Genomic DNA, 9,370 nt, shown 5'->3' with positions numbered 1-9,370 from the left:
GACATTCATGCTCCAAACTGTCATCGCTTGACATTTAGACCCTCTGACCACCCATCAAACAGCCTCTCTCACTTTCTCCCTCTCTATCTAGGTGACTCCTTCTCGCTCGTTCCTTTTCTCTCTCTTTCTCTTTCCTTCCTTTGAGGTCAGCGAACCACAGTGTTAGTGCCTTCAAGCCGCTCTTACGTCTCTTTGTGGTTGCATCACTTCCTCTTCGCAGGTACTTTCAACGCTGCTGCACTGACACGTGAAAATCTATGAAACAGCAATCAAGACAGCAGCGGCACCGGGTCCAGACCCACGTGAACCCGGTCCCAGAGATCGGGACCCAGAGATGGCCCGTGAAATGAGTTGGAGTTGGAAAATCACCAGAGGGAGATTTCATGCTCCGCTGCCAATTTGACTATCATAATCAACCTCGGCGTGAATGATATTATAAGGCCAACTATTTTCGCTGACACACTGGCTGCGCGTAGATTTTTGGTGGTGCAGGAGATAAAAGACGATAAGAAAAATGTGGGGGATTTAAAATGAAGAGGAAACTGCTGAAGTTTTGCTTTTCTCCTGATCTTCAGTCCGACTTTGATGAGTTCGGTTGCTGGTTGGTCGGGTTTGTTTGATGACGTGTTTCAGTTAATTATTAGATCCTTGGATTACAGAAGAACTTTGTGTTTTCCTGTGACAAAACAAGTGTTGTCTTTCTCCATCTTTGCAGCCATATCAAACGAGTGCAGCTCATTTTGTGGTTCGTTGATACCATCAGTGCTCGACGACTCACAATGAGGCCAGCTCATACATCCTCATTTATTACATGTGCGTGTGATGTGGTTGGTTATGATAAAAGCCCTTAGTTGGCAGATCAGTGTGAGATTTCAAAGTAAAGGGTCATTTGTACCTTGAAAGTGAAGAGGTTTTTTTTATGCTCCTCCTCCTCCTTCTTTCTAAAGCCGCACCTGCATTAAAAAAAAGTAAATCACGGTGGTTGAAGCTCAGGTTTTGATTTCTCGAACTTTATATTGGTTTTGATTCACCCATGAATAGTTCTTAGAATTGCTATAAGTCACACAAGTGAAACCTGATTAATGCAACGATCCCCGCAGTTTCTAGTCGTGATAGACAGTAAAGAGATGTTGTATTTCAGACAGAGGCTCACTCACTCACAGAGGAAGACAGTTTGGAATTTATTCCCTCTAATAGATTAAAGATTTTCTGGCAGCTTCCTCTAGAACAGCAGCTAACAGAAGCCGTGGTGTTACTCTACCTACAGTACTGGCGCTAGTACAGTAAGTGTGTAAAATATTCCAAAGTAAAAGACAGGTAAACTTCCATTAAGCTCTGGGGAGTCGGGTCAGCAGGACGAATTCCAGACCTCAGCGAAAGAACCATGTTTTATTTCCACGGTCCTAAAGGAAAGGTTTGGTCACTGTGTGCAGCAGTAAGTGGATTAGACATCATCTCAGTAGGCAAAGACGTCTGATTGTGTGATAGCTTATACAGTACAGTCTTGTTTTCACAGACAGAACATCTATTTATTTAGTCTGTGTGAAGCTGGAAATAAGCTCCTGCGTGTCACTGAGCATTTGTGTGTTAATGAACGGCCTTTTCTGACTGCGAATCCCCGAGATGTTACAGAGATCTCTCAAAGCCAGCCACCGTCATCCAGAAGCACCGTGCATCTGCCTTCGGATTGAATATGGCTGTCAGTCCCGTAAAACCATCACAATGGAACACACTCATTAGTATTGTGTTGCACTGTGCTTCAGCATCAAGCGTCTTCCACCCTTGACTAATTTTGTGTTTGTATCGAGAAACAAAAGCTCTCCAAATCCCCCCGTGGGCCCTGGAGTGGCTTTACTGCACATCAAACTATGCTAATTACCTTTTGCATGATTAATTGGACCAATTAGAATTAGCTGAGGAAGAAAATGATTCTTGGCAAGGTGCGAAACATTAATTAGTCATAAAAAAAAACGTTTATTAGTGTTCAAATTTAATCTCGCCGAGCACAATGGGATTAAGAGGAAAAGACAGTTAATATGTGGCGTGTTCAATCAGTCTCTGCAGCAGATGGAATAATGAGTGTCACCACTTTACATTGTGATGTGTCTGACACACACACACACACACACACACACACACACACACACACACACACACACACACACACACACACACACACACACACACACACACACACCACGGCTACGGCTACTGTACTGTTAGAAAACACCAATCTTCATCCATCACACAAAGTGGCAGTTGTAACACAAACATTCCAGCTCTGATTGATGAGTCAAAACCACACAAACGACTTACACACAGTAATCTCATACAAGATTTATGGCCCGACGGCGATGCATTACGAATTTGCAATAACAAAATCAACAACAATAGGAGCAGCAGCAGCAGCTAATGGTGATTTAGCTGTGACAGCATTTATAATAGCAGCGGTAATAACAAGGCGGCATTACACCAGTTTACACATTTTATGTGTAGCACGGAAAATGACAGCCGCAGGGCAACTGTTTATGACGGTGTAACAAAAAGCAGGTACGCTATGGGCAGTGAGGAGCGTGTGGGTGTTTTCTCACATTTTGCACATCACATCATGCAATAAAATAGCACAAGGAGGGTTTTCACACTGAACAAACCCTCAGTTGATTTAATCTCTATGCACACACGCATTATGTACATACAGTAGATGATCTGTGATGTCACACGGTCGCACATCAGGTGTACAGTATTAGACTGTGTAGCTGTTAATAAAGTCTATTTACTGTGTGGTGTCATCCTCTCTCTCTCTCTCTCTCGATCGCTCGCTCGCTCGCTCTTATACGAGGTTGATGCTTTGCTCCAGGGAAAACACCCGCAGAAAGAAAGCAGAAAAAAAAGAGGGTTAGTGGTGGAATACGAAACTTAACAATAACACACTTCAAGGACTTTCCACATTATAAACACAATCAAACAAAGCAGCAGATTCTGTAATAAGAGCATTTCCTGGCTTCTGACAGTAACAAGTCTATCTGAAGATCAGTTCACAGTGGTTTTGTCACACTTGGGTTTGTAGTGTATCACAGAAGCAAAATGTTTTCTGTATCGATGGGGTTTTGAGTGTTTTTATGAAACTTGCAGTAACAGTACGTACTGTAACGTGTGATAAAAACACGGGTATTAAAACGTGTTGAACACCGGCGGATTCTTCAGCACTGTCGAATCAGAAAGTGAACCTGACTTTGACACTGCTGACTTAAACGCAGCCATTTACAGACACCTACTCACAGTTATATTTATCAGCTTGAGTCATTTTAAGTTAGCATAGAAATGATCTGTGGTAATTTTCAGACCAATTTGGAAACTGACTTGATGCAGTGAATGAATGTGCAGCTCCAAACTCATCTACTTAGGTTTCTAAAGACATTGAAGATTAGCATGAATGGTTTGTTGCATGAGGCTTCACGCAAAGTCTTTGTTGTATTAATGTAAAAGACAATGTTGTAAAAATGACTATTTGTTCTCCGGCAGCACCTTAGTATGTGACTTACAGGCGTTTTGAGACAAATTAGGAGCAAATCAAATTTTAGGAGTCTGCACCTCAGCCATGCACTGACATCCAGCAGGTGCAGCTAGCATACACATGAACAGTAAGTATGAGGTTATTACTCATCCTGTGATCAGACCACCAGCATCATGTGGCTGCAGTAAAGTTAGCCGGGTTCCGATCCACAGAACTCATCCCCTGGTGTGGGAGCAGAGTGGTCAAATGTTATTTTAAAAACTCTAAAACCAGCAAATATGCTCTAAAATCTTTTTTACTTTTCTTTTTACTGTTACTTATATGAACATCTTTTGGGAAGAACTGATATAGAAGAGCAATAATGTCCAGCACTAATTTAATACCTTATTACCATAAGCCCGGTGCAATGCATGCATAATAAATTGTTGTATCTTTTACACAGCTCAGACATATGGTTGGGAGACCGGATTCTCTTCAAACTGCACCACATTTGCATGATAGGATGTGAGAGTTGGATGGATTTGGGGATTATATGAAACACAGCTTCCATTTCCAGTTCATTGTGCTAAGGAGAGGTATCACATTTACACAGATGGCAAGGAATTTGGAAATGCACAGCTTCTGTGAATCGCAGAATGTTTCACGAGAGAAGGGGAAAAAATACTTCAAAGACAGAATCTACGTTTTTTTTTTTTGGGGGGGTGAAGTCAGTATTTTTTTAAATGGGCTGCAGCTGCGGTTACAGTAGAAGTCTTTAAACCACATGGGCACGGCCTCACAGTGGGTTTTATGGGGGGTTGTAGAGACAATCACGGTGTCTATTATGGTGCGATCGTTCTAGAGGTCAGCGCAGGGAACGTATTACTGCACGGTCGACTGGCATCACCCTGACGCTCCATAACCATCCTGTGTAGTGTGTCACTGAGTGGGCACTTTATATCATCATCGTATGTGGAAAAATACTCCGCCTTGTTTGTGCAGAGGAGCCACAATTTATGTTATTTGGCTCTTTGTTTAGATGTGAATGTGTTTAGGTCACTTTACACCTAAATCATGTTCTTTAGTCCCAGTGACTAAGTTACATAACCGTATTATTTACCATTGTGCTTTGATTACATAAACCCTCATGCAGCCAGTCACTTATTTGACAGGACTGATCGCCTTCTGTTTTGTCAGTCGTCATGGCTTGCTTTTAAAGGACGACCTCATTGCGGAATAAGAGTGAAAGAAACAACTGAACTACTGTAAATTACCTCACACGCACTTCACATACAGTCGATTGCATCGCTGTACTTAAAGAGGGTGATCTTTGCTTTGCCCCAGTTTTTACTTTCCGGAAAACAAAACACGCTGTCAGCTTGAATCTGGCCGTTCGTGGCGTCTGACTCAGAGTTCCACCACAAATACCAGTGGCCAGGTAAGGCTGATGTGCAGTGACGTCAGGTTCAGGGGAGTTGCCGCGTTAATCTGCCGTCCAGGTGACATCAACGTGTCTTGTTTCGCTCTAAAGGTCAAACACGCAGCAGTGGAACTAGCTGTGGTTCAGTGTGGTATTTTGTTCTGTGTCAGCGTCCAACCGACGTCTTAAGATGCATGTGCTAGGGTTTATTACTGTATCAACTATACCATAATGTAAAGGATGGAGGATTTCCCATGTGGCAACTCATGAAAATAGCACATTAATACATTATTATGCATAAACATAGACAACATTTCCTGTTCCCGCTGTGTTCTGTATCTGTTAGCTTAGCTACAGCAGCGGTGGCTAATGCAAAGCCCACTTGGCTCGGCGCTGTCGGCTTTGCACGGATCTGCTGCTTTCTGCCCGGCGGAGACTCCCGGTGAACGCATCCTGTTACGTGTGGGGGGGGTGGGACTCGATTTCATTTTAATTATTGACTTTGCATTATTGCGTTTTCATTTCACAGCTACTTCTCCTTGGCGTATGCGGCGCGGCTGGGGGGTGGGGGTTGCTCTTTTTACATCTGTCTTAAATTACTGTAAGTAGAGGCCATGCACGCCCACCAGAATCATTAAACTTCACATTCTACACATGAGCCACTATGCAGGAGTGTGAAGCACATTCAAACACTCAGAGATGTTTCTCTCTCTCTCTCTCTCTCTCTCTCTCTTTTATGTATTTTATTCACCCTGTACGTGCAACTACAGTATTGTGCAAAGCAGCTGAGTGTGTGTGAGTCTTTGTCTGTGTCACTCTGTTTCATGTTTTATAATTGTATTCCTCAAGGCCAATCTGAAGCACAAAGCCCTCTAAAATTAGTCCACATATGACTCATCTTTGAAACCATCCTATAAAGGTTACGTGCTTCTCAACGGCAGCAGCAGCAATCAGGGCCTGTGGTGGAGACTTAAACTCTGTCTGTTCCTACGCGGGATTTCAGCCAACTCGCCTGAATTCAGGCTGTGAACGGAGTCGCGTGCGTTCAGTTACAGCTGAGCGGGTCCGTTGTGTTGTCGGGACGCGTGAATACGGACGCACAAGCCTGTAATGGGCAGTTAACTATGCTAGTGGCACCATCGCCACTATTTTAAGTTATCCAGATCATTTTGAATAGACATTTTGATATCAGTAAGACAGCTGTTTTATTTGGGGTTTTATTTGAGTCATAGTGGACCCGTCTGGTATTTTACCCTTTTAATTACACTCATATTTGTCATTTCAAGATGGAGTCGTGTCATCTCTGTCATCTTTCTCTGCTGCAATTCAAAACACTGTCTCTCTTCTGATTCTGATTCTGATCATTTGGGTCAGAGTCACTTAAAGTTGAGTGATGGTGAAAACATTTCTTGTTCCCAAGTTGTGCTTCTGAATGCGTTTGTTGCAGTTATTCTTGCTTAGATCAGGATTACAGATTAGTGACTTTCGTGACGGGGCCATATTTGCTTCCTCAACACCGACAACTGAGGCTTTTCTGTTGTGGACGTCTGCTCAAAATACAACAGTGGGGAAAAAGGAGGAAACAACGTGAAGGACGTGGCTGGAACTCGTCGTGACATCACACGCGTCCACACGCACGCCGCCTTATTACCATTAAAAAGGCAGGATTTGCTCTATCGCTGCAGCTTTAATTTTCAGCGAGCAAAGACTTACATGACTCGTGTTGTTTGCACTTACACATTATTTAACACCTTTTTGAAAAGTACAATAACACCTTACACGCTTCTGCAACTATGCTGTTCACAGTAACCGGGGTTTTATCCGTGCACCTTGCCTCTTATTTTATTGTTGCTAAAAATGATGTTCCTGTAAGACAGGGGAGAGGAAAAAAGACCTTGACTGCATAAAGGTAATTCAGATGTATTATTCATCTCTGCCTCTTCCATTTATACTTACAGTTGACTGGAGTTGTGTACGATGTATAAAAAACGCCAGTGAACACACAGGACACGAGGCAGTTTCTTTGCTCTCGTGCTGTTTTATGTTCGTTCCAGTGCTGATAATGATGATGGCTGCACTTCATATTTTGGAGGCATTTACTGCATTTAAATATGTTTTATTGCATCTCTCTCAAGTATTAGGAGGAATTTCCCGTGATCACAGCATACAGTAGTATGATTAAGAAGACATATAGCTTGTACTGACTTGTAACTCTGTACAAGTGTGTTTTGATGGCGGTGACTTCACTCAATGAGTCATTATTGTAGTTCCAGAGCACCGGCAGTCGCACTCATTGCATGTCCACTTTTCCTAATAGATTTACAGAGAAAAGGCTCGCGTCTGCCACGGGGGGAGTCATTTATCTGCGGCGGCGCGGCGTCAGATGTGGTCAAACGGCACGGTGTCCTGATGCAAGAGAAGGAGAAAAAAAACCAAGAACACACATTTTCTGAAATGAAGTGTTTTGAGAGAAATGAGATGTAGAGGGAGAGTCCCTTCATCGAGACAAGTAATATAAACTCACCGAGAGAAAGCAGTGTGGGAGACACGAACCAGTTTCATAAAGTTTGACGTTTTCCATCAGAGGGGACCACCAGATGCAGAGCTGACAAACGACCAGTCAGACAGTATATATGTACACATACAGAGCACCAAAGCAAACTTTGCCATTCATTCAAGTGGCACTTCATCATAATATTTGCCGAGGTCACACTGAAATATTTCACCCACGTCAAGACACGGTTAAAAATTTTATGCGAAGCAACAAAATGATGACAATCGGCTTAATTCGCTGTATGCTTTCGGGCCTCGCGTTCGAAACAGTCTGCTTTTGTGAACAATGTGATCAACAGAACGCTGGGAGTCTTAAACAGCAGCCTCTTAAGTAATAATGAGAGTGAGAAAGGCAGCGCATTTAAGTGAAAAGCATGATTAATAATGTATGATCAGACTCTTAAAAGCTTGGAGGAAGGAAAAAAGAAAGAAGCTACATAAACAGAACATGAAGTCTGGAACGGCTGGACGGATACCAGACGTGAAATTGTAAATGAACCTTAAGTACACAGGTGACTGCAGAATGACGAGCGCGGTTGCTTCTGCATGGCTGAGGATGACCGGCCTGAGCAGGTCACGCTTCGTACCAGGACACTGTCCATTGTTGCATTTTATTTATTATTTTTTGCTATTTATTGCGTATAAAATCTTTTATTTGAGGTTGAGGTGTTGGATAAACGTATTGATTCAAGCTATGACAAATGATGCTTGATATTTAACTGATTTAACTGGAGAGGTGCAGGGTAAAGATTAGATATCACTGTTAAGCTGTATATTCTTAAATGATACTCATGTTTATCAAATAATGAGACGCTGAGCAGAGATTATTTAGAAATAGAGTTTTGACTGGAAATAGATTCAGACATGAGGTTAAAAAGTGCTGATAACGTCTGTGGACTTGTCTTGCTCTAATTTTCTTCTTCTTTTCTACCCCCTCCCCTCCTCTGTTCCTTTCTGTCAGTGGCATCATGCATGTTTTCACCTCTAAAGTGATTGTACCTGATTTATATGACAGGCCTTTAACCCTGCGTGTGCTTGTCCATCAGCATCAGGCAGAAAACACCCAAGGGCATGTGTGAGGGGACCAAATCTGGCTCGCTGTCATTCAGCGACTGTAACCTCCAACTAGAATACACTCCAACAAATCACATTTATTCCTGCACTGTTTGGAGATGTGAGTCTGTCACACAGGATGAGATGTTCTGCAGGTTGTACGCATCCAAAAATATACCTTAGCTCAGTCTTGTTCACTGAATCTCCTATATATGACAGAGGACATATACATTTGTTGATACGTAAATCTTAGAAACAGACAGTAAAATCACTAGATTGGTAAAAATGTCAAATGTCATTTGAAATGAACTCTGAGCCTTTTGTAAACCTGAGGAAGAGTGTGGTGATTTGTAGTAAATATTGGCACAAATGCATACATTAAACGGCCATAAAGGGTATTTTTCTAAAAACATTTTGTATGTATTCATAGATACACACGGCTGAACGTTATCTCCACCTGCAGTTGTTAGGTGGCAATTAGATTAAATAGTTTTATGGTGCAATGTCTCCACCTACTGGCCACAGATAGTACTACATTTCTCAATGAGCTGCCTGCAATTCGTGAACGTCTTCATCTTAACATCTACTTAGATGTTTAAACCTAGCGTTGCTATTAAGGCATAGGTTCAATAATCTGCACATTATTATTACTTACTTATAAACTGGGCTATAGCTAACGATTATTACAATGTGTTAATCCCTTTCATATGGTAGACTAATGATAAAGTCAAGAAGCATAAATTTAGGAAAAGTGATAATCAACACGTAAAAAATAATAAGAACTTGCTGGCAAACTGCGAAATTAATTCTAATTTAAAGGTAAACTTAAAAAAATATATAAAACTTTATGG

The sequence above is a fragment of the Betta splendens genome, chromosome 5 (genome assembly GCF_900634795.4).
Source record: "Betta splendens chromosome 5, fBetSpl5.4, whole genome shotgun sequence".
Lineage (NCBI taxonomy): Eukaryota > Metazoa > Chordata > Actinopteri > Anabantiformes > Osphronemidae > Betta > Betta splendens.
This window is presented reverse-complemented; position numbering follows the sequence as displayed.